Source organism: Taudactylus pleione, unplaced genomic scaffold (genome assembly GCF_031769625.1).
Source record: "Taudactylus pleione unplaced genomic scaffold, aTauple2 ptg001984l, whole genome shotgun sequence".
Lineage (NCBI taxonomy): Eukaryota > Metazoa > Chordata > Amphibia > Anura > Myobatrachidae > Taudactylus > Taudactylus pleione.
Genome location: NW_028286380.1, coordinates 229411 through 253844, shown reverse-complemented (window position 1 = coordinate 253844; position 24434 = coordinate 229411).

Genomic DNA, 24434 nt, shown 5'->3' with positions numbered 1-24434 from the left:
GTAAGTAGGTGCAGTTAGTATGTAGGTGCAGTTAGTATGTAGGTACAGGTAAGTAGGTGCAGGTAAGTAGCTGTAGGTATGTAGGTACAGGTAAGTAGCTGTAGGTAAGTAGCTGTAGGTATGTAGGTACAGGTATGTAGCTGTAGGTAAGTAGCTGTAGGTATGTAGGTGCAGGTAAGAAGGTGCAGTTAGTATGTAGGTGCAGGTAAGTAGCTGTAGGTATGTAGGTACAGGTTTGTAGGTGCAGTTAGTATGTAGGTGCAGGTAAGTAGGTGCAGTTAGTATGTAGGTGCAGGTAAGTAGGTGCAGTTAGTATGTAGGCGCAGGTAAGTAGGTGCAGGTAAGTAGCTGTAGGTATGTAGGTACAGGTAAGTAGATGCAGGTAAGTAGGTGCAGGTAAGTAGATGCAGGTAAGTAGGTGCAGGTAAGTAGATGTAGGTATGTAAATACAGGTAAGTAGATGCAGGTAAGTAGGTGCAGGTAAGTAGATGCAGGTAAGTAGGTGCAGGTAAGTAGCTGTAGGTAAGTAGGTGCAGGTAAGTAGCTGTAGGTATGTAGGTATGTAGGTGCAGTTAGTATGTAGGTGCAGGTAAGTAGGTGCAGGTAAGTAGCTGTAGGTAAGTAGGTGCAGGTAAGTAGCTGTAGGTATGTAGGTAAGTAGGTGCAGTTAGTATGTAGGTGCAGGTAAGTAGGTGCAGGTATGTAGGTGCAGGTAAGTAGCTGTAGGTATGTAGGTGCAGTTAGTATGTAGGTGCAGGTAAGTAGCTGTAGGTATGTAGGTAAGTAGGTGCAGTTAGTATGTAGGTGCAGGTAAGTAGGTGCAGGTATGTAGGTGCAGGTAAGTAGCTGTAGGTATGTAGGTGCAGTTAGTATGTAGGTGCAGTTAGTATGTAGGTACAGGTAAGTAGCTGTAGGTAAGTAGGTGCAGTTAGTATGTAGGTGCAGGTAAGTAGCTGTAGGTAAGTAGGTGCAGGTAAGTAGCTGTAGGTATGTAGGTGCAGGTAAGTAGCTGTAGGTATGTAGGTGCAGGTAAGTAGCTGTAGGTATGTAGGTGCAGGTAAGTAGCTGTAGGTAAGTAGGTGCAGGTAAGTAGCTGTAGGTATGTAGGTACAGGTAAGTAGCTGTAGGTATGTAGGTGCAGGTAAGTAGCTGTAGGTATGTAGGTGCAGGTAAGTAGCTGTAGGTATGTAGGTGCAGGTAAGTAGCTGTAGGTAAGTAGCTGTAGGTATGTAGGTACAGGTAAGTAGCTGTAGGTATGTAGGTGCAGGTAAGTAGCTGTAGGTAAGTAGCTGTAGGTATGTAGGTACAGGTATGTAACTGTAGGTAAGTAGCTGTAGGTATGTAGGTGCAGGTAAGTAGCTGTAGGTAAGTAGCTGTAGGTATGTAGGTGCAGGTAAGTAGCTGTAGGTAAGTAGCTGTAGGTATGTAGGTACAGGTAAGTAGCTGTAGGTAAGTAGCTGTAGGTATGTAGGTACAGGTAAGTAGCTGTAGGTATGTAGCTGTAGGTATGTAGGTACAGGTATGTAGCTGTAGGTAAGTAGCTGTAGGTATGTAGGTGCAGGTAAGTAGCTGTAGGTAAGTAGGTGCAGTTAGTATGTAGGTGCAGTTAGTATGTAGGTACAGGTAAGTAGGTGCAGGTAAGTAGCTGTAGGTATGTAGGTACAGGTAAGTAGCTGTAGGTAAGTAGTTGTAGGTATGTAGGTACAGGTATGTAGCTGTAGGTAAGTAGCTGTAGGTATGTAGGTGCAGGTAAGTAGCTGTAGGTAAGTAGGTGCAGGTAAGTAGCTGTAGGTAAGTAGGTGCAGGTAAGTAGGTGCAGGTAAGTAGGTGCAGGTAAGTAGCTTTAGGTATGTAGGTGCAGGTAAGTAGCTGTAGGTAAGTAGGTGCAGGTAAGTAGCTGTAGGTAAGTAGGTGCAGGTAAGTAGCTGTAGGTAAGTAGGTGCAGGTAAGTAGCTGTAGGTATGTAGGTGCAGGTAAGTAGCTGTAGGTATGTAGGTGCAGGTAAGTAGCTGTAGGTAAGTAGCTGTAGGTAAGTAGGTGCAGGTAAGTAGTTGCAGGTAAGTAGCTGTAGGTAAGTAGGTGCAGGTAAGTAGGTGCAGGTAAGTAGGTGCAGGTAAGTAGCTGTAGGTATGTAGGTGCTGTATAGTACAAGCATTACACGCTTTGTGTCTGTGGGTGTACATGCGCTGTACATTGCTATAACGTTATCTCTGTGTCACCACATTTTTGTCATAAACGTAATGTTATTATTCTGGTGTCATGACTGGCAGCCATCATTGTGCCAGCTGTGCCCATTCCCCATCGCTGGTCCCTGCCAGCACACACTTCATGTTACATGATGGGGATGAATGGGAAATAGACTTTAGGGATCAATAATCCCTATGTGTAGCTCTTCTAGGTGCTGATGCTGCGTTGGGTGTACTGCGCATACTACGTGTGAATGCAGATCGGACGCTAGCGCCTCCTTACGCTTAGAGCGAGTACAGTATGATTGTTACTGAGGTGGCCGCACAAAGAGACGCAGATGTGTCTGTCGGTCGCTGTATCACTGGCGCGGGGCTGGTGCTAATACACAGTAATGACTAGCTGGCCGCTCTGCGCGTGCCTCTCTCCAGCTGATTGGTGCTTTCTGTGGTGACCGAGTCCGTCTTCTATCATTTTGTGGTTATATTATAGAAATTATTTATTTCTGGAAGAAGAAATATTATACCTGCTGTATTATACAGGGTTTGTGTGATGTTATTTGCGTTTCTTGCTGCAGACTGACAAGCAGAAATCACGTTCTTGTCATTGTGGCGGATATACCCGACCAGGCCTAGACCTCCCACATCCAGTCCCCAGACACCAGCTAAGTCCTGGGCCTGCTGACTGGTCCCTGAAGGACGCCCTCACACATTCCCTTACAAGACCCAGCTATCAGCCAGGAGTATGGAGGAAGACTGGGGGGGGGGGGAGAGGATGCCTCCAACCTCTGCTCCCCTTACTCACATCATGACATTGTCTATAGAGCCACCAGAAATAGCTGCGTGTTCCTGGGCGGTGCGGCGGGGGGGACAGGGTGAGCTGTTCTCATACGGACGCTGGATGGTTTGCAGTCTGCAGCGTAGATCATCCCAGGAGAGCTGGCTGCAGTTGTCTTCACTGAATCTTCTATCCTGCAGCCTCATGGAATACGGCTTCCACATAAATCCCTTTTCTCTCACCTTAAGCAGTGTTATAGCAGAGAAATCCTTTACACTGTGCGAGGCTCAATCTGCTGCGTAGCCTGTTACCTGACAGCATCATCGGGAATACAGAGAGCCTAATACATCATAGCCACCCATACAATACAGAGACCCTAATCATAACCACCCATACAATACAGAGACCCTAATACATCATAGCCACCCATACAATACAGAGAGCATAATACATCATAGCCACCCATACAATACAGAGACCCTAATCATAACCACCCATACAATACAGAGACCCTAATACATCATAGCCACCCATACAATACAGAGACCCTAATACATCATAACCACCCATACAATACAGAGACCCTGATACATCATAGCCACCCATACAATACAGAACCTAATACATCATAGCCACCCATACAATACAGAGACCCTAATACATCATAGCCACCCATACAATACAGAGACCCTAATCATAGCCACCCATACAATTCAGAGACCCTAATACATCATAGCCACCCATACAATACAGAGACCCTAATACATCATAGCCACCCATACAATAAAGAGACCCTAATACATCATAGCCACCCATACAATACAGAGACCCTATACACCATAGCCACCCATACAATACAGAGACCCTAATACATCATAGCCACCCATACAATACAGAGACCCTATACATCATAGCCACCCATACAATACAGAGACCCTAATCATAACCACCCATACAATACAGAGAGCATAATACATCATAGCCACCCATACAATACAGAGACCCTAATACATCATAGCCACCCATACAATACAGAGACCCTATACACCATAGCCACCCATACAATACAGAGACCCTAATACATCATAGCCACCCATACAATACAGAGACCCTATACATCATATCCACCCATACAATACAGATACAGTATTAGCTGGAGCTATGTACAAAAACACAAAGTTTCTAATGTACAATGCAGAGACCCTATACATCATAGCCACCCATATAATACAGAGACCCTAATCATAACCACCCATACAATACAGACACCCTAATACATCATAGTCACCCATACAATACAGAGACCCTAATACATCATAGCCACCCATACAATACAGAGACCCTAATACATCATAACCACCCATACAATACAGATACAGTATTAGCAGGAGCTATGTACAAAAACACAAAGGTTCTAATGTACAATGCAGAGACCCTATACATCATAGCCACCCATACAATACAGAGACCCTAATACATCATAGCCACCCATACAATACAGAGACACTAATACATCATAGCCACACATACAATACAGAGACCCTATACACCATAGCCACCCATACAATACAGATACCCTAATACATCATAGCCACCCATACAATACAGATACCCTATACATCATAGCCACCCATACAATACAGAGACCCTAATACATCATAGCCACCCATACAATACAGATACAGTATTAACAAGAGTTAAGTACAGAAACACAAAGGTTCTAATGTACAGTACAGAGACTCTAATACATCATAGCCACCCATACAATACAGAGAGCCTAATACATCATAGCCACCCATACAATACAGAGACCCTATACATCATAACCATCCATACAATACAGAGACCCTAATACATCATAGCCACCCATACAATACAGAGACCCTATACATTATAACCACCCATACAATACAGAGACCCTAATACATCGTAGCCACCCTTACAATACAGAGACCCCATACATCATAGCCACCCATACAATACAGAGACCCTAATACATCATAACCACCCATACAATACAGAGACCCTAATACATCATAATCACCCATACAATACAGAGACCCTAATACACCATAGCCACCCATACAATACAGAGACCCTAATACACCATAGCCAGCCATACAATACAGAGACCCTATACATCATAACCACCCATACAATACAGAGACCCTAATACATCATAGCCACCCATACAATACAGAGACCCTATACATTATAACCACCCATACAATACAGAGACCCTAATACATCATAGCCACCCTTACAATACAGAGACCCCATACATCATAGCCACCCATACAATACAGAGACCCTAATACATCATAACCACCCATACAATACAGAGACCCTAATACATCATAATCACCCATACAATACAGAGACCCTAATACACCATAGCCACCCATACAATACAGAGACCCTAATACACCATAGCCACAAATACAATACAGATACAGTATTAGCAGGAGGTATGTACAGAAACATAAAGATTCTAATGTACATTACAGAGACTAATACATCATAGCCACCCTTACAATACAGAGACCCCATACATCATAGCCACCCATACAATACAGAGACCCTAATACATCATAACCACCCATACAATACAGAGACCCTAATACATCATAATCACCCATACAATACAGAGACCCTAATACACCATAGCCACCCATACAATACAGAGACCCTAATACACCATAGCCACAAATACAATACAGATACAGTATTAGCAGGAGGTATGTACAGAAACATAAAGATTCTAATGTACATTACAGAGACTCTAATACATCATAGCCACCCATACAATACAGATACAGTATTAGCAGGTGCTATGTACAGAAACACAAAGGTTCTAATGTACAATACAGAGACCCTAATACATCATAGCCACCCATACAATACAGATACAGTATTAGCAGGAGCTATGTACAAAAACACAAAGGTTCTAATGTACAATACAGAGACCCTAATACATCATAGCCACAAATACAATACAGATACAGTATTAGCAGGAGTTATGTACAGAAACACAAAGATTCTAATGTACAATACAGAGACCCTAATACATCATAGCCACCCATACAATACAGATATAGTGTTAGCAGGAGCTATGTACAGAAACACAAAGGTTCTAATGTAAAATACCGAGGACTGGGACCTGTACTCTACGCTATCACTATGGAGTTTCCCCCAAATAACTGTGTTCCTAATCTACACTAGACAGGTAATCATCCCGCACAATAGCTGGGGCTCAGCTAGAGGTGGACGCACATGCACAGGAAAAGGCGCGTTCAAACGTGTAATAAGCTGCCTGCGGTATCATGCGTCCACGGCAACGTTGGCAGCTATGAACCAGCCGTAAATCAGGTGTAACAAGGCATATATACTAACGCCTCGGGACAGTACTAGCGCACAGATACACAGAGATGCAGCCGCCGGAACGGCTATTACTAATAAAGTCACGTTTCCCATTTGTTTGCAATAACAAACTTTAGTGAAGTGTTATATACAAAAGAGGGAATAGTGGGCCTAATTCAGACCCGCTCGCGAGCGCTGAGCTCTCGCAAGCGGGTCGATGTTGGCCAAGTGTGCATGCGCACGAGGGAGTCGGCTTCGTCGTGCGCATGCGCGAGACCCGCATAGCGACGGCCGCTATGGGTCTCCCTGCAAGGGGGGCGTGCTGTCGATGGTGAGTGACAGCACACCCCCTTTGGTGGGCGTGCCGGGGGCGTGGCTGGCCAAACGGAGGCGTTCCCATGGGAACGCCTACCGTCTGGGGCCGGCCCCACTGACATCACTAGTGATGTCAGTGGGAGTGATTTGGGCTCTGATAGAGCCAAAAGCACTCCAGGGCTTGCGGCAACGAGACCCTACCACAAGGGTCTCGTCGCAAGCCCGATGGTCAAGACCACTGCGATCATCTTCCTTGCCGCTCGCTATAGCTGTGGGTGGTCACCCACAGCTATGCTGATTCAGGGCCAGTGTCCGGGCAGTTATTAATGAAAGGCAATTTTTCAATGTAAAATTTAATTAAATGCAAATACAAATGATAGTAATTAAAACTTAAATTAGATAACTTTTGTTGTATTACTGTTAAAAAAATCAAATTGGAATCTGCTTTTCTGCCAAGGTCCAAATGGAAAAGACAATGATGTAATGTGAATGTATGGCTAACATGTAATATAGCTGTAATGATGGAGGCGTTACTACCCAATCAGCCAATCAGAAGCAGCTAGATAGTGCCACCCCTGGTGTTACCATGATGTGTCAACGCACCAGCCCTCCAGTACCCGCAAGAGAAGAACAGGGCACACGGTGACTCCTCAGATGCGTCAAACATGATGTATTGCAGTTACATGACAACTGTACCACTTACGCCAGGCTTTGCTGGGTCTCGCTAGGTTGATGCACGATGCGCAGACGACCCTCGCGGTTTTGGAGTGCATGTACGTTATCGAAATACATATCTTGTACAGAAATAGCAGAGGGACATCCAACTGTAATATTATATAGTGTAGAATTCCTTTAAATAATATCTGTTGTCTGATTTTAGTCACCGGACAGATACCAGAGCAGCCGGCCGCCTATATACAGTCACAGAACTCCTCACCGACTTCTAATATCCATATAATCACCTACATGAGGCGGCACCTTTACCTGCCGAGCACAGATACCAGGGCAGCCGGCCACCTATATACAGTCACAGACTTCCTCACCAACCTCTAATATCCATATAATCACCTACATGAGGCGGCACCTTTACCTGCCGAGCACAGATACCAGAGCAGCCGGCCGCCTATATACAGTCACAGAACTCCTCACCGACTTCTAATATCCATATAATCACCTACATGAGGCGGCACCTTTACCTGCCGAGCACAGATACCAGAGCAGCCGGCCGCCTATATACAGTCACAGAACTCCTCACCGACTTCTAATATCCATATAATCACCTACATGAGGCGGCACCTTTACCTGCCGAGCACAGATACCAGAGCAGCCGGCCGCCTATATACAGTCACAGACTTCTCACCGACCTCTAATATCCATATAATCACCTACATGAGGCGGCACCTTTACCTGCCGAGCACAGACACCAGAGCAGCCGGCCACCTATATACAGTCACAGAACTCCTCACCGACCTCTAATATCCATATAATCACCTACATGAGGCGGCACCTTTACCTGCCGAGCACAGATACCAGAGCAGCCGGCCACCTATATACAGTCACAGAACTCCTCACCGACTTCTAATATCCATATAATCACCTACATGAGGCGGCACCTTTACCTGCCGAGCACAGATACCAGAGCAGCCGGCCGCCTATATACAGTCACAGACTTCTCACCGACCTCTAATATCCATATAATCACCTACATGAGGCGGCACCTTTACCTGCCGAGCACAGATACCAGAGCAGCCGGCCACCTATATACAGTCACAGAACTCCTCACCGACTTCTAATATCCATATAATCACCTACATGAGGCGGCACCTTTACCTGCCGAGCACAGATACCAGAGCAGCCGGCCGCCTATATACAGTCACAGACTTCTCACCATCCTCTAATATCCATATAATCACCTACATGAGGCGGCACCTTTACTTGCCGGGCTCTGAATAACAGATTAGTGTCATTATCTAAAACAATTAGAGGCTAATTAGAGTTTAGTACAATTTAGGTGGAAAATGAGGATTGAAAATTTACACCAAGTTTCCTGTATTAGTAAATTGTTCTCATCAGACCATATGTAACATGGCGCTGCCACATCTCTGTACCGCATCATTCTCCGAGGCCATAATACCCGTTATACCCCGATTATAAGCTGCTCTTGTGACCACAGTCCTCCCATTTTGGGTGGGGTTATGCTCCCTTAGACTCCCCAGGAATAAGTCCAGAGAAAATGGGGACTGCAGGCAGGTGTGCCAGGGACGTGTTCTATGAACAGGGTGACACGTGGGTGTAGTAGTGCAGGCCCGAGATCTTGGGAACCGGGTGGCAGAACAGGTTAATGCTGGGCAGGGTAATTAGCTGAGTCCTTATGGTGAATTACAGGGCTGGAGGCAGAGGGTGTCCCTGTAATTTGGCTGCTGGTGTTCTGGGAATAGGGTTCCCCACATGACCCCCCTCCATCTATACTGTGGTCAATGAGGCGTTTACATAAGAAGCTATTTATACATTAGCTGTGTGTTCTTCCTCCCCATATTCATTATATTATTACAGATGTGCCTGCACATGGAGTGATGAATACTCCGTACACGTTGCATTGGGGAGATTATCATTTATTTACATTCTCGTACTTGCTGCACACACACCCGCCATGTCCCTGCTGCATTGTCTGACCGTTCTGCGCGTCACTGTAGCTGCGACGTTCCCTGCTTTCTGTGTCAGAGCGCCGGTAACTCCCACTGATGATGTCACTGACGCTCCGTGTTATGGAGCAGCTGCATGTGTAGGTCACTGACCCCACCCATGGGCACCGCAGCAGAGCAGGAGCTGAAGGTAGACTGGGAGAGCAGTGCGTATGAAGTCCTAACTGTGCGGGGACAGTTCTGAAAAACAGGCACTTTCCACGAGCATAGGGACAATTGCAAGCCGCTCCTCTCACGGCCAGGGTCTCTCGGCATTGTGGTCGGCGGGTATTACCTGTGAGGTCACTATGGCGGGGGGTGTCTGGCGGTGGCGCTGGTGTTTGGCGAGGGGTTTTGGCTGCGCGTGGTTCTGTGCGGGCACATTGTCACTCGGGGCTGGTGAGGCCTGGCGGTGTTTCCATTCCGTTTGGCATGGACGCCGCCATCTTGCCTTCTGACCATGTGATTCAACTGCCCAATCCTGGTGAGTCATGTGTTCCCTCCAGCCAGTTATAGCACGGCACGGGGTATTTAGGAAGGTCCAGAGCCTTCCATCATTGCCAGTGCAACGTGTATCTCTGCCTGGCTGAGAGGGAGTTCTCTGTGCTCACCTCTTGTTACCTGTGTATACGCTACCTGCCAGCCTGCTTGTCAGCTCCAAATCACCGCTGGACTACCCTGCATCCTCCACTGCCTTTTCCCCTGCCTGAGCCTCCTGACACCCTACACCCTGCCTCCATTTCACTCCCAGCTGGACTCATCACCTCTGCCTGTCTGTTTCCAGCTCACTAACCTGCATCCCTGCTAAACCTTTGCTTTTGCCATTCCCATGTCTTCTAAGCCACTCATTAAAAATTCTACCTTTTTATTTTAATCTGCTTCTGTGTTTGCTCCTGTCACCACCCCGGGTCCACAACTAAACCAGAACATTACGGCTCCTCTCTCCTGTACTTGCAGCAGTCACTGGTCTGTAGACGCTTGGCAGGGTCCTGGAATGTCAGGGCCCAATTTGTTACTATGCACCTAATGGAATGCTGAATAATAAGTGATCCCCCTCCCCAGATCCAGAGACGGCGACACATCACTAACATCCACACTTACTACATTATTATCACCTTATATGTATAAGTGTCTGCAACGCTGTACAGGGGACACATCACTAACATCCACACTTACTACATTATTATATCTCCTTATATGTATAATTGTCTGCAGCGCTGTACAGGGGACACATCACTAACATCCACACTTACTACATTATTATATCACCTTATATGTGTATAAGTGTCTACAGCGCTGTACAGGGGACACATCACTAACATCCACACTTACTACATTATTATATCACCTTATATGTATAAGTGTCTGCAGCGCTGTACAGGGGACACATCACTAACATCCACACTTACTACATTATTATATCTCCTTATATGTATAATTGTCTGCAGCGCTGTACAGGGGACACATCACTAACATCCACACTTACTACATTATTATATCTCCATATATGTATGAGTGTCTGCAGCGCTGTACAGGGGACACATCACTAACATCCACACTTACTACATTATTATATCACCTTATATGTATAAGAGTCTGCAGCGCTGTACAGGGGACACATCACTAACATCCACACTTACTACATTATTATCTCCTTATATGTATGAGTGTCTGCAGCGCTGTACAGGGGACACATCACTAACATCCACACTTACTACATTATTATATCACCTTATATGTATAAGTGTCTGCAGCGCTGTACAGGGGACTCATCACTAACATCCACACTTACTACATTATTATCTCCTTATATGTATAATTGTCTGCAGCGCTGTACAGGGCACACATCACTAACATCCACACTTATACATATAAGGAAATATAATAATGTAGTAAGTGTGGATGTTAGTGATGTGTCCCCTGTACAGCGCTGTAGACACTTATACATATAAGGAGATATAATAATGTAGTAGGTGTGGATGTTAGTGATGTGTCCCCTGTACAGCGCTGTAGACACTTACTACATTATTATATCACCTTATATGTGTATAAGTGTGGATGTTAGTGATGTGTCCCCTGTACAGCGCTGCAGACACTTATACATATAAGGAAATATAATAATGTAGTAAGTGTCTGCAGCGCTGTACAGGGGACACATCACTAACATCCACACCTACTACATTATTATATCTCCTTATATGTATAAGTGTCTACAGCGCTGTACAGGGGACTCATCACTAACATCCACACTTACTACTTTATTATCTCTTTATATGTATAATTGTCTGCAGCGCTGTACAGGGGACACATCACTAACATCCACACTTACTACATTATTATATCTCCTTATATGTATAAGTGTCTACAGCGCTGTACAGGGGACTCATCACTAACATCCACACTTACTACATTATTATATCTCCTTATATGTATAAGTGTCTGCAGCGCTGTACAGGGGACACACCAAGTAACAGTCTAACCTGACAATAAATAAACCTCCGTCCAACCCAACTTGCACGTTCTTATATGATTAGTCCCCACATTTACAAAAATCCACCAAAAATCTTTATTATGTGAATAGCCCCCACATTCCCACGCTTGCTATGATAGGCCACTTAAATGGAAACGCGTGGAAAGGAAGTGACGGGAAAGCATAAGAGATTGGGGGACCTGTGGGATAATCAGGTGGAGGAGCAGATCAGCCGTCGGTCCTGGCTGGCATGCTGCTCTAGTCTGACAGATAGGGGGCTGAACCCTGCGGTGCGCCACAGGCATTTCTTATGGTGATTGGTCCCTGGGGAAGGGATAGTATATAGTACATCAGTGCTGGACCCCTATTGGTCAGATGGGACCCAGTAAGGACTTACCAGGGCGTTGGGCACCTCTGCCAGCACCTAACTCCTGTAACATGCAGTGCTGTATGCACCAGGGGCAGGGTACAGGTATTACGTCCCTACACCCTGAGGGCCCTAATGTAATAAATCGGCCCCGTGGTCTCAGGATTATCTGAAGACTACTGGGGCCACTATAAAGGGCACTGTATAGGGGGGACTGCTACTGGGGGCACTGCATTGGGGGGGACCACTACAGGGGACTACTACTGGGGGAGGGACCACAACTGGGGGGGGGGGCTACTATTTTGGGCACTGCATCAAGGGGGACTCCTACTGGGGCACTATATAAGGGGATTACTACGGGGGGCACTGCACAGGGGGGACCGCTACAGGGGGCACTGAAAAGGGAGAACCACTACATGGTGCACTGCATATTGGGGATAACTACTGGGGGCCTGCATAAGGGGGACAACTACTGGGGGCACTGTATAAGGGGCACTGCTGGGGGGCTCCATATGGGGGTTCACTACTGGGGGCCCTGTATAAGTTTCATTATATCATATTATATAAGGGTTTATTATATACTGCAGAGCACTTGGGGTACGAGCACCATGTCAGCCCCATGAAGAGGTGACGCTGCTGCTAGGAAGCACTTGGGGTACGAGCCCCATGTCAGCCCCATGAAGAGGTGACGCTGCTGCTGAGATGCAGTTGGGATATGAGCACCATGTCAGCCCCATGAAGAGGCGACGCTGCTGCTGGGAAGCACTTGGGGTACGAGCACCATGTCAGCCCCATGAAGAGGGGACGCTGCTGCTGGGAAGCACTTGGGGTACGAGCACCATGTCAGCCCCATGAAGAGGGGACGCTGCTGCTGGGAAGCACTTGGGGTACGAGCACCATGTCAGCCCCATGAAGAGGTGACGCTGCTGCTGAGAAGCACTTGGGGTACGAGCACCACGTCAGCCCCATGAAGAGGTGACGCTGCTGCTGAGAAGCACTTGGGGTACGAGCACCATGTCAGCCCCATGAAGAGGTGACGCTGCTGCTAGGAAGCACTTGGGGTACGAGCCCCATGTCAGCCCCATGAAGAGGTGACGCTGCTGCTGAGATGCAGTTGGGATACGAGCACCATGTCAGCCCCATGAAGAGGCAACGCTGCTGCTGGGAAGCACTTGGGGTACGAGCACCATGTCAGCCCCATGAAGAGGGGACGCTGCTGCTGGGAAGCACTTGGGGTACGAGCACCATGTCAGCCCCATGAAGAGGTGACGCTGCTGCTGAGAAGCACTTGGGATACGAGCCCCATGTCAGCCCCATGAAGAGGTGACGCTGCTGCTGAGAAGCACCTGGGGTACGAGCCCCATGTCAGCCCCATGAAGAGGTGACGCTGCTGCTGAGAAGCACTTGGGGTACGAGCACCATGTCAGCCCCATGAAGAGGTGACGCTGCTGCTGAGAAGCACTTGGGGTACGAGCACCATGTCAGCCCCATGAAGAGGTGACGCTGCTGCTGAGAAGCACTTGGGGTACGAGCACCATGTCAGCCCCATGAAGAAGCGACGCTACTGAGAAGCACTTGGGATACGAGCCCCATGTCAGCCCCATGAAGAGGTGACGCTGCTGCTGAGAAGCACTTGGGATACGAGCCCCATGTCAGCCCCATGAAGAGGTGACGCTGCTGCTGAGAAGCACCTGGGGTACGAGCCCCATGTCAGCCCCATGAAGAGGTGACGCTGCTGCTGAGAAGCACTTGGGGTACGAGCCCCATGTCAGCCCCATGAAGAGGTGACGCTGCTGCTGAGAAGCACTTGGAGTACGAGCCCCATGTCAGCCCCATGAAGAGGTGACGCTGCTGCTGAGAAGCACTTGGAGTACGAGCCCCATGTCAGCCCCATGAAGAGGTGACGCTGCTGCTGAGATGCAGTTGGGATACGAGCACCATGTCAGCCCCATGAAGAGGTGACGCTGCTGCTGAGATGCAGTTGGGATACGAGCACCATGTCAGCCCCATGAAGAGGTGACGCTGCTGCTGAGAAGCACTTGGAGTACGAGCCCCATGTCAGCCCCATGAAGAGGTGACGCTGCTGCTGAGATGCACTTGGAGTACGAGCCCCATGTCAGCCCCATGAAGAGGTGACGCTGCTGCTGAGAAGCACTTGGAGTACGAGCCCCATGTCAGCCCCATGAAGAGGCGACACTGCTGCTGGGAAGCACTTGGGGTACGAGCACCATGTCAGCCCCATGAAGAGGGGACGCTGCTGCTGGGAAGCACTTGGGGTACGAGCACCATGTCAGCCCCATGAAGAGGTGACGCTGCTGCTGAGAAGCACTTGGGGTACGAGCCCCATGTCAGCCCCATGAAGAGGCGACGCTGCTGCTGAGAAGCACTTGGGGTACGAGCCCCATGTCAGCCCCATGAAGAGGCGACGCTGCTGCTGAGAAGCACTTGGGGTACGAGCACCATGTCAGCCCCATGAAGAGGTGACGCTGCTGCTGAGAAGCACTTGGAGTACGAGCACCATGTCAGCCCCATGAAGAGGTGACGCTGCTGCTGGGAAGCACTTGGGGTACGAGCACCATGTCAGCCCCATGAAGAGGTGACGCTGCTGCTGAGAAGCACTTGAGGTACGAGCACCATGTCAGCCCCATGAAGAGGTGACGCTGCTGCTGAGAAGCACTTGAGGTACGAGCACCATGTCAGCCCCATGAAGAGGTGACGCTGCTGCTGAGAAGCACTTGGGGTACGAGCACCATGTCAGCCCCATGAAGAGGCGACGCTGCTGCTGAGAAGCACTTGAGATACGAGCAACATGTCAGCCCCATGAAGAGGCGGCGCTGCTGCTGAGAAGCACTTGGAGTACGAGCCCCATGTCAGCCCCATGAAGAGGTGACGCTGCTGCTGAGAAGCACCTGGGGTACGAGCCCCATGTCAGCCCCATGAAGAGGTGACGCTGCTGCTGAGAAGCACCTGGGGTACGAGCACCATGTCATCCCCATGAAGAGGTGACGCTGCTGCTGAGAAGCACTTGGGGTACGAGCACCATGTCAGCCCCATGAAGAGGCGACGCTGCTGAGAAGCACTTGGGGTACGAGCACCATGTCAGCCCCATGAAGAGGTGATGCTGCTGCTGAGAAGCACTTGGGGTACGAGCCCCATGAAGAGGTGACGCTGCTGCTGAGAAGCACTTGGGGTACGAGCCCCATGTCAGCCCCATGAAGAGGTGACGCTGCTGCTGAGAAGCACTTGGGGTACGAGCACCATGTCAGCCCCATGAAGAGGTGATGCTGCTGCTGAGAAGCACTTGGAGTACGAGCACCATGTCAGCCCCATGAAGAGGTGATGCTGCTGCTGGGAACCACTTGGGGTACGAGCACCATGTCAGCCCCATGAAGAGGGGACGCTGCTGCTGAGAAGCACTTGAGGTACGAGCACCATGTCAGCCCCATGAAGAGGTGACGCTGCTGCTGAGAAGCACTTGAGGTACGAGCACCATGTCAGCCCCATGAAGAGGTGACGCTGCTGCTGAGAAGCACTTGGGATACGAGCCCCATGTCAGCCCCATGAAGAGGTGACGCTGCTGCTGAGAAGCACTTGGAGTACGAGCACCATGTCAGCCCCATGAAGAGGTGACTCTGCTGCTGAGAAGCACTTGGGGTACGAGCACCATGTCAGCCCCATGAAGAGGCGGCGCTGCTGCTGAGAAGCACTTGGGGTACGAGCCCCATGTCAGCCCCATGAAGAGGTGACGCTGCTGCTGAGAAGCACTTGGGGTACGAGCACCATGTCAGACCCATGAAGAGGCGGCGCTGCTGCTGAGAAGCACTTGGAGTACGAGCACCATGTCAGCCCCATGAAGAGGTGATGCTGCTGCTGAGAAGCACTTGGGGTACGAGCACCATGTCAGACCCATGAAGAGGTGACTCTGCTGCTGAGAAGCACTTGGGGTACGAGCACCATGTCAGCCCCATGAATAGGCGACGCTGCTGCTGAGAAGCACTTGGGGTACGAGCCCCATGTCAGCCCCATGAAGAGGTGATGCTGCTGCTGAGAAGCACTTGGGGTACGAGCACCATGTCAGCCCCATGAAGAGGTGACGCTGCTGAGAAACACTTGGGGTACGAGCACCATGTCAGCCCCATGAAGAGGTGACGCTGCTGCTGAGAAGCACTTGGGATACGAGCACCATGTCAGCCCCATGAAGAGGCGACGCTGCTGCTGAGAAGCACTTGGGGTACGAGCACCATGTCAGCCCCATGAAGAGGCGACACTGCTGCTGAGAAGCACTTGGGGTACGAGCACCATGTCAGCCCCATGAAGAGGCGACGCTGCTGCTGAGAAGCACTTGGGGTACGAGCACCATGTCAGCCCCATGAAGAGGCGACGCTGCTGCTGAGAAGCACTTGAGGTACGAGCACCATGTCAGCCCCATGAAGAGGCGACGCTACTGCTGAGAAGCACTAGGGGTACGAGCACCATGTCAGCCCCATGAAGAGGTGACGCTGCTGTTGAGAAGCACTTGGGATACGAGCACCATGTCAGCCCCATGAAGAGGTGACGCTGCTGCTGAGAAGCACTTGGGGTACGAGCACCATGTCAGCCCCATGAAGAGGTGACGGTGCTGCTGAGAAGCACTTGGGGTACGAGCACCATGTCAGCCCCATGAAGAGGCGGCCCTGCTGCTGAGAAGCACTTGGAGTACGAGCCCCATGTCAGCCCCATGAAGAGGTGACGCTGCTGCTGAGAAGCACTTGGGATACGAGCACCATGTCAGCCCCATGAAGAGGTGACGCTGCTGCTGAGAAGCACTTGGGGTACGAGCACCATGTCAGCCCAATGAAGAGGCGACGCTGCTGCTGAGAAGCACTTGGGGTACGAACACCATGTCAGCCCCATGAAGAGGTGACGCTGCTGCTGAGAAGCACTTGGGATACGAGCCCCATGTCAGCCCCATGAAGAGGCGACGCTGCTGCTGAGAAGCACTTGAGATACGAGCACCATGTCAACCCCATGAAGAGGTGACGCTGCTGCTGAGAAGTACTTAGGGTACGAGCACCATGTCAGCCCCATGAAGAGGCGGCGCTGCTGCTGAGAAGAACTTGGGATACGAGCCCCATGTCAGCCCCATGAAGAGGCGACTCTGCTGCTGAGAAGCACTTGAGGTACGAGCCCCATGTCAGCCCCATGAAGAGGTGATGCTGCTGCTGAGAAGCACTTGGGGTACGAGCACCATGTCAGCCCCATGAAGAAGCGACTCTGCTGCTGAGAAGCACTTGGGGTACGAGCCCCATGTCAGCCCCATGAAGAGGTGACGCTGCTGCTGAGAAGCACTTGGGGTACGAGCACCATGTCAGCCCCATGAAGAGGTGACGCTGTTGCTGAGAAACACTTGGGGTACGAGCACCATGTCAGCCCCATGAAGAGGTGACGCTGCTGAGAAACACTTGGGGTACGAGCACCATGTCAGCCCCATGAAGAGGAGACGCTGCTGCTGTGAAGCACTTGGGGTACGAGCACCATGTCAGCCCCATGAAGAGGCGACGCTGCTGCTGAGAAGCACTTGAGGTACGAGCACCATGTCAGCCCCATGAAGAGGTGACGCTGCTGCTGAGAAGAACTTGGGATACGAGCCCCATGTCAGCCCCATGAAGAGGTGACGCTGCTGCTGAGAAGCACCTGGGGTACGAGCCCCATGTCAGCCCCATGAAGAGGTGACGCTGCTGCTGAGAAGCACTTGGGGTACGAGCACCATGTCAGCCACATGAAGAGGTGACGCTGCTGCTGTGAAGCACTTGGGGTACGAGCACCATGTCAGCCCCATGAAGAGGTGACGCTGCTGCTGAGATGCAGTTGGGATACGAGCACCATGTCAGCCCCATGAAGAGGCAACGCTGCTGCTGGGAAGCACTTGGGGTACGAGCACCATGTCAGCCCCATGAAGAGGGGACGCTGCTGCTGGGAAGCACTTGGGGTACGAGCACCATGTCAGCCCCATGAAGAGGTGACGCTGCTGCTGAGAAGCACTTGGGATACGAGCCCCATGTCAGCCCCATGAAGAGGTGACGCTGCTGCTGAGAAGCACCTGGGGTACGAGCCCCATGTCAGCCCCATGAAGAGGTGACGCTGCTGCTGAGAAGCACCTGGGGTACGAGCACCATGTCATCCCCATGAAGAGGTGACGCTGCTGCTGAGAAGCACTTGGGGTACGAGCACCATGTCAGCCCCATGAAGAGGCGACGCTGCTGAGAAGCACTTGGGGTACGAGCACCATGTCAGCCCCATGAAGAGGTGACGCTGCTGCTGAGAAGCACTTGGGGTACGAGCCCCATGAAGAGGTGACGCTGCTGCTGAGAAGCACTTGGGGTACGAGCCCCATGTCAGCCCCATGAAGAGGTGACGCTGCTGCTGAGAAGCACTTGGGGTACGAGCACCATGTCAGCCCCATGAAGAGGTGATGCTGCTGCTGAGAAGCACTTGGAGTACGAGCACCATGTCAGCCCCATGAAGAGGTGATGCTGCTGCTGGGAACCACTTGGGGTACGAGCACCATGTCAGCCCCATGAAGAGGGGACGCTGCTGCTGAGAAGCACTTGAGGTACGAGCACCATGTCAGCCCCATGAAGAGGTGACGCTGCTGCTGAGAAGCACTTGGGATACGAGCCCCATGTCAGCCCCATGAAGAGGTGACGCTGCTGCTGAGAAGCACTTGGGATACGAGCACCATGTCAGCCCCATGAAGAGGTGACGCTGCTGCTGAGAAGCACTTGGAGTACGAGCACCATGTCAGCCCCATGAAGAGGTGACTCTGCTGCTGAGAAGCACTTGGGGTACGAGCACCATGTCAGCCCCATGAAGAGGCGGCGCTGCTGCTGAGAAGCACTTGGGGTACGAGCCCCATGTCAGCCCCATGAAGAGGTGACGCTGCTGCTGAGAAGCACTTGGGGTACGAGCACCATGTCAGACCCATGAAGAGGCGGCGCTGCTGCTGAGAAGCACTTGGAGTACGAGCACCATGTCAGCCCCATGAAGAGGTGATGCTGCTGCTGAGAAGCACTTGGGGTACGAGCACCATGTCAGACCCATGAAGAGGTGACTCTGCTGCTGAGAAGCACTTGGGGTACGAGCACCATGTCAGCCCCATGAATAGGCGACGCTGCTGCTGAGAAGCACTTGGGGTACGAGCCCCATGTCAGCCCCATGAAGAGGTGATGCTGCTGCTGAGAAGCACTTGGGGTACGAGCACCATGTCAGCCCCATGAAGAGGTGACGCTGCTGAGAAACACTTGGGGTACGAGCACCATGTCAGCCCCATGAAGAGGTGACGCTGCTGCTGAGAAGCACTTGGGATACGAGCACCATGTCAGCCCCATGAAGAGGCGACGCTGCTGCTGAGAAGCACTTGGGGTACGAGCACCATGTCAGCCCCATGAAGAGGCGACGCTGCTGCTGAGAAGCACTTGGGGTACGAGCACCATGTCAGCCCCATGAAGAGGCGACGCTGCTGCTGAGAAGCACTTGGGGTACGAGCACCATGTCAGCCCCATGAAGAGGCGACGCTGCTGCTGAGAAGCACTTGAGGTACGAGCACCATGTCAGCCCCATGAAGAGGCGACGCTACTGCTGAGAAGCACTAGGGGTACGAGCACCATGTCAGCCCCATGAAGAGGTGACGCTGCTGTTGAGAAGCACTTGGGATACGAGCACCATGTCAGCCCCATGAAGAGGTGACGCTGCTGTTGAGAAGCACTTGGGGTACGAGCACCATGTCAGCCCCATGAAGAGGCGGCGCTGCTGCTGAGAAGCACTTGGGGTACGAGCACCATGTCAGCCCCATGAAGAGGCGACGCTGCTGCTGAGAAGCACTTGGAGTACGAGCCCCATGTCAGCCCCATGAAGAGGTGACGCTGCTGCTGAGAAGCACTTGGGGTACGAGCACCATGTCAGCCCCATGAAGAGGTGACGCTGCTGCTGAGAAGCACTTGGGGTATGAGCCCCATGTCAGCCCCATGAAGAGGCGACGCTGCTGCTGAGAAGCACTTGAGGTACGAGCACCATGTCAGCCCCATGAAGAGGTGACGCTGCTGCTGAGAAGCACTTGGGGTACGAGCACCATGTCAGCCCCATGAAGAGGTGACGCTGCTGCTGAGAAGCACTTGGGGTACGAGCACCATGTCAGCCCCATGAAGAGGTGACGCTGCTGCTGAGAAGCACTTGGGATACGAGCACCATGTCAGCCCCATGAAGAGGTGACGCTGCTGCTGAGAAGTACTTGGGGTACGAGCACCATGTCAGCCCCATGAAGAGGTGACGCTGCTGCTGAGAAGCACTTGAGGTACGAGCACCATGTCAGCCCCATGAAGAGGTGACGCTGCTGCTGAGAAGCACTTGGAGTACGAGCACCATGTCAGCCCCATGAAGAGGTGACTCTGCTGCTGAGAAGCACTTGGGGTACGAGCACCATGTCAGCCCCATGAAGAGGTGACGCTGCTGCTGAGAAGCACTTGGGGTACGAGCACCATGTCAGCCCCATGAAGAGGCGGCGCTGCTGCTGAGAAGCACTTGGGGTACGAGCACCATGTCAGCCCCATGAAGAGGCGGCGCTGCTGCTGAGAAGCACTTGGAGTACGAGCCCCATGTCAGCCCCATGAAGAGGCGACTCTGCTGCTGAGAAGCACTTGGGGTACGAGCTCCATGTCAGCCCCATGAAGAGGTGATGCTGCTGCTGAGAAGCACTTGGGGTACGAGCTCCATGTCAGCCCCATGAAGAGGTGATGCTGCTGCTGAGAAGCACTTGGGGTACGAGCACCATGTCAGCCCCATGAAGAGGTGACGCTGCTGCTGAGAAACACTTGGGGTACGAGCACCATGTCAGCCCCATGAAGAGGTGACGCTGCTGCTGAGAAGCACTTGGGGTACGAGCACCATGTCAGCCCCATGAAGAGGTGACGCTGCTGCTGAGAAGCACTTGGGATACGAGCACCATGTCAGCCCCATGAAGAGGTGACGCTGCTGCTGAGAAGCACTTGGGATACGAGCACCATGTCAGCCCCATGAAGAGGCGACGCTGCTGCTGAGAAGCACTTGGGATACGAGCCCCATGTCAGCCCCATGAAGAGGTGACGCTGCTGCTGAGAAGCACTTGGGGTACGAGCACCATGTCAGCCCCATGAAGAGGCGGCGCTGCTGCTGAGAAGCACTTGGGGTACGAGCCCCATGTCAGCCCCATGAAGAGGTGATGCTGCTGCTGAGAAGCACTTGGGGTACGAGCACCATGTCAGCCCCATGAAGAGGTAACGCTGCTGAGAAGCACTTGGGATACGAGCCCCATGTCAGCCCCATGAAGAGGTGACGCTGCTGCTGAGAAGCACTTGGGATACGAGCACCATGTCAGCCCCATGAAGAGGCGACGCTGCTGCTGAGAAGCACTTGGGGTACGATCACCATGTCAGCCCCATGAAGAGGTGACGCTGCTGCTGAGAAGCACTTGGGATACGAGCACCATGTCAGCCCCATGAAGAGGTGACGCTGCTGCTGAGAAGCACTTGGGGTACGAGCACCATGTCAGCCCCATGAAGAGGTGACTCTGCTGCTGAGAAGCACTTGGGGTACGAGCACCATGTCAGCCCCATGAAGAGGTGACGCTGCTGCTGAGAAGCACTTGGGGTACGAGTACCATGTCAGCCCCATGAAGAGGTGACGCTGCTGCTGAGAAGCACTTGGAGTACGAGCCCCATGTCAGCCCCATGAAGAGGTGACGCTGCTGCTGAGAAGCACTTGGGGTACGAGCACCATGTCAGCCCCATGAAGAGGTGATGCTGCTGCTGAGAAGCACTTGGGGTACAAGCACCATGTCAGCCCCATGAAGAAGCGACGCTACTGAGAAGCACTTGGGGCACGAGCCCCATGTCAGCCCCATGAAGAGGCGACGCTGCTGCTGAGAAGCACTTGGGGTACGAGCACCATGTCAGCCCCATGAAGAGGTGACGCTGCTGCTGAGAAGCCCTTGGGGTACGAGCACCATGTCAGCCCCATGAAGAGGTGACCATGCTGCTGAGAAGCACTTGGGGTACGAGCCCCATGTCAGCCCCATGAAGAGGTGACGCTGCTGCTGAGAAGCACCTGGGGTACGAGCACCATGTCAGCCCCATGAAGAGGCGACGCTGCTGCTGAGAAGCACCTGGGATACGAGCCCCATGTCAGCCCCATGAAGAGGCGACGCTGCTGCTGAGAAGCACTTGGGGTACGTGCACCATGTCAGCCCCATGAAGAGGCGATGCTGCTGCTGAGAAGCACTTGGGATACGAGCCCCATGTCAGCCCCATGAAGAGGCGACGCTGCTGCTGAGAAGCACTTGGAGTACGAGCACCATGTCAGCCCCATGAAGAGGTGACGCTGCTGCTGAGAAGCACTTGGGGTACGAGCCCCATGTCAGCCCCATGAAGAGGTGACGCTGCTGCTGAGAAGCACTTGGGGTACGAGCCCCATGTCAGCCCCATGAAGAGGTGACGCTGCTGCTGAGAAGCACTTGGAGTACAAGCACCATGTCAGCCCCATGAAGAGGCGACGCTGCTGCTGAGAAGCACTTGGAGTACGAGCCCCATGTCAGCCCCATGAAGAGGTGACGCTGCTGCTGAGAAGCACTTGGGGTACGAGCCCCATGTCAGCCCCATGAAGAGGTGACGCTGCTGCTGAGAAGCACTTGGGGTACGAGCCCCATGTCAGCCCCATGAAGAGGTGACGCTGCTGCTGAGAAGCCCTTGGGGTATGAGCCCCATGTCAGCCCCATGAAGAGGCGACGCTGCTGCTGAGAAGCACTTGGAGTACGAGCCCCATGTCAGCCCCATGAAGAGGTGACGCTGCTGCTGAGAAGCACTTGGGGTACGAGCCCCATGTCAGCCCCATGAAGAGGTGACGCTGCTGCTGAGAAGCCCTTGGGGTATGAGCCCCATGTCAGCCCCATGAAGAGGCGACTCTGCTGCTGAGAAGCACTTGGAGTACGAGCCCCATGTCAGCCCCATGAAGAGGTGACGCTGCTGCTGAGAAGCACTTGGAGTACGAGCCCCATGTCAGCCCCATGAAGAGGTGACGCTGCTGCTGAGAAGCCCTTGGGGCCGGCCTGACACTGGGCACTGTTTGCAGTAACGTGATGGGAACACCAGTTAGGGATAACGTGCAGTTAATGAGGCGTTTCTCTAATCACAAGCTAATTAATCATTAACTTCACTTCTGATACTGAACAGCGCTGACATTAAGACGGAGGAAAGGTGCAGAGGACGCAGTGAAGGGCGCTGGCGGCTGAAATAAAGGGTCAGATAAAAGGTCACATGGTACAAAACATAGATGGGGCTAGACCGCACACCCAGATTTGTCAAACGTATGAAAAGGTTCCTCACCCCTGGGACTGACCGGACATTATAGACAGGATTACAGACGTGCCCAGGAATTACAATGTTATTTGTGTAATAGAGCGTACTCACTCACTGTCCCGGATCATCTGGGGGACTACTGACATTATGGGGATTTCCCCCAACTTACAGAAGTCCCTCCTGCATCTCACCCCCTTCCTAGTGTAATGGGCACCACCTTTCATGGACCTGTGTTTCAGGGCATTATGTGGCGAGGGGATGGGGACTAATGGCGAGAAGCATCTGGCGCGTTACGCTCAGTGATCTGCTGCGTGTCCTGCCCGGGGCCGGGATCTCTCCCGTAATATCAGCATGTGTTACTGATTGTGGTCTTCTTCTATGTTATGTAACATTAAGTGGATGTTCAAGAAATGTCTTATATAACACTTCTCTCAGCAGTAGCTACTGTTCTGGTGATGATGTCACCGCTATACCATAATCAGGGACATCTGACCATGAAGCAAGAACCTGGTCACATTTTGCCATCCTGGGCCAGCAGGGTCTCACACCCTCTCCTTGGTCCTAACCTCTCCTACTGTATCCCAGCTCCATCCACACTTTGGAAGTCCTGTATCCCCATGTTAGTACCACATTGGTGATTAATCTGCTTCTCGAGTGTTATGGCACAATCTGACCCCAAGGAGCTAGAGATGGGGGGGACAGGACAGAGACTGGCTGCTTGCAGATGGTGCTACCCGGGCTGGACACAGGTGCACCTCACAACAATTATAAACCCTATCCCAGGCCACTACGAAAAATGGGACATAACTGGGTCACAATGGGTGTGGCCACATGGTCCCCCACCTCCCTCGACTGGAACTTGTCTGCTTCTTCTGAGGACCAAGGACGCTCCCTACTCTCCTCTCATAAAAACATCC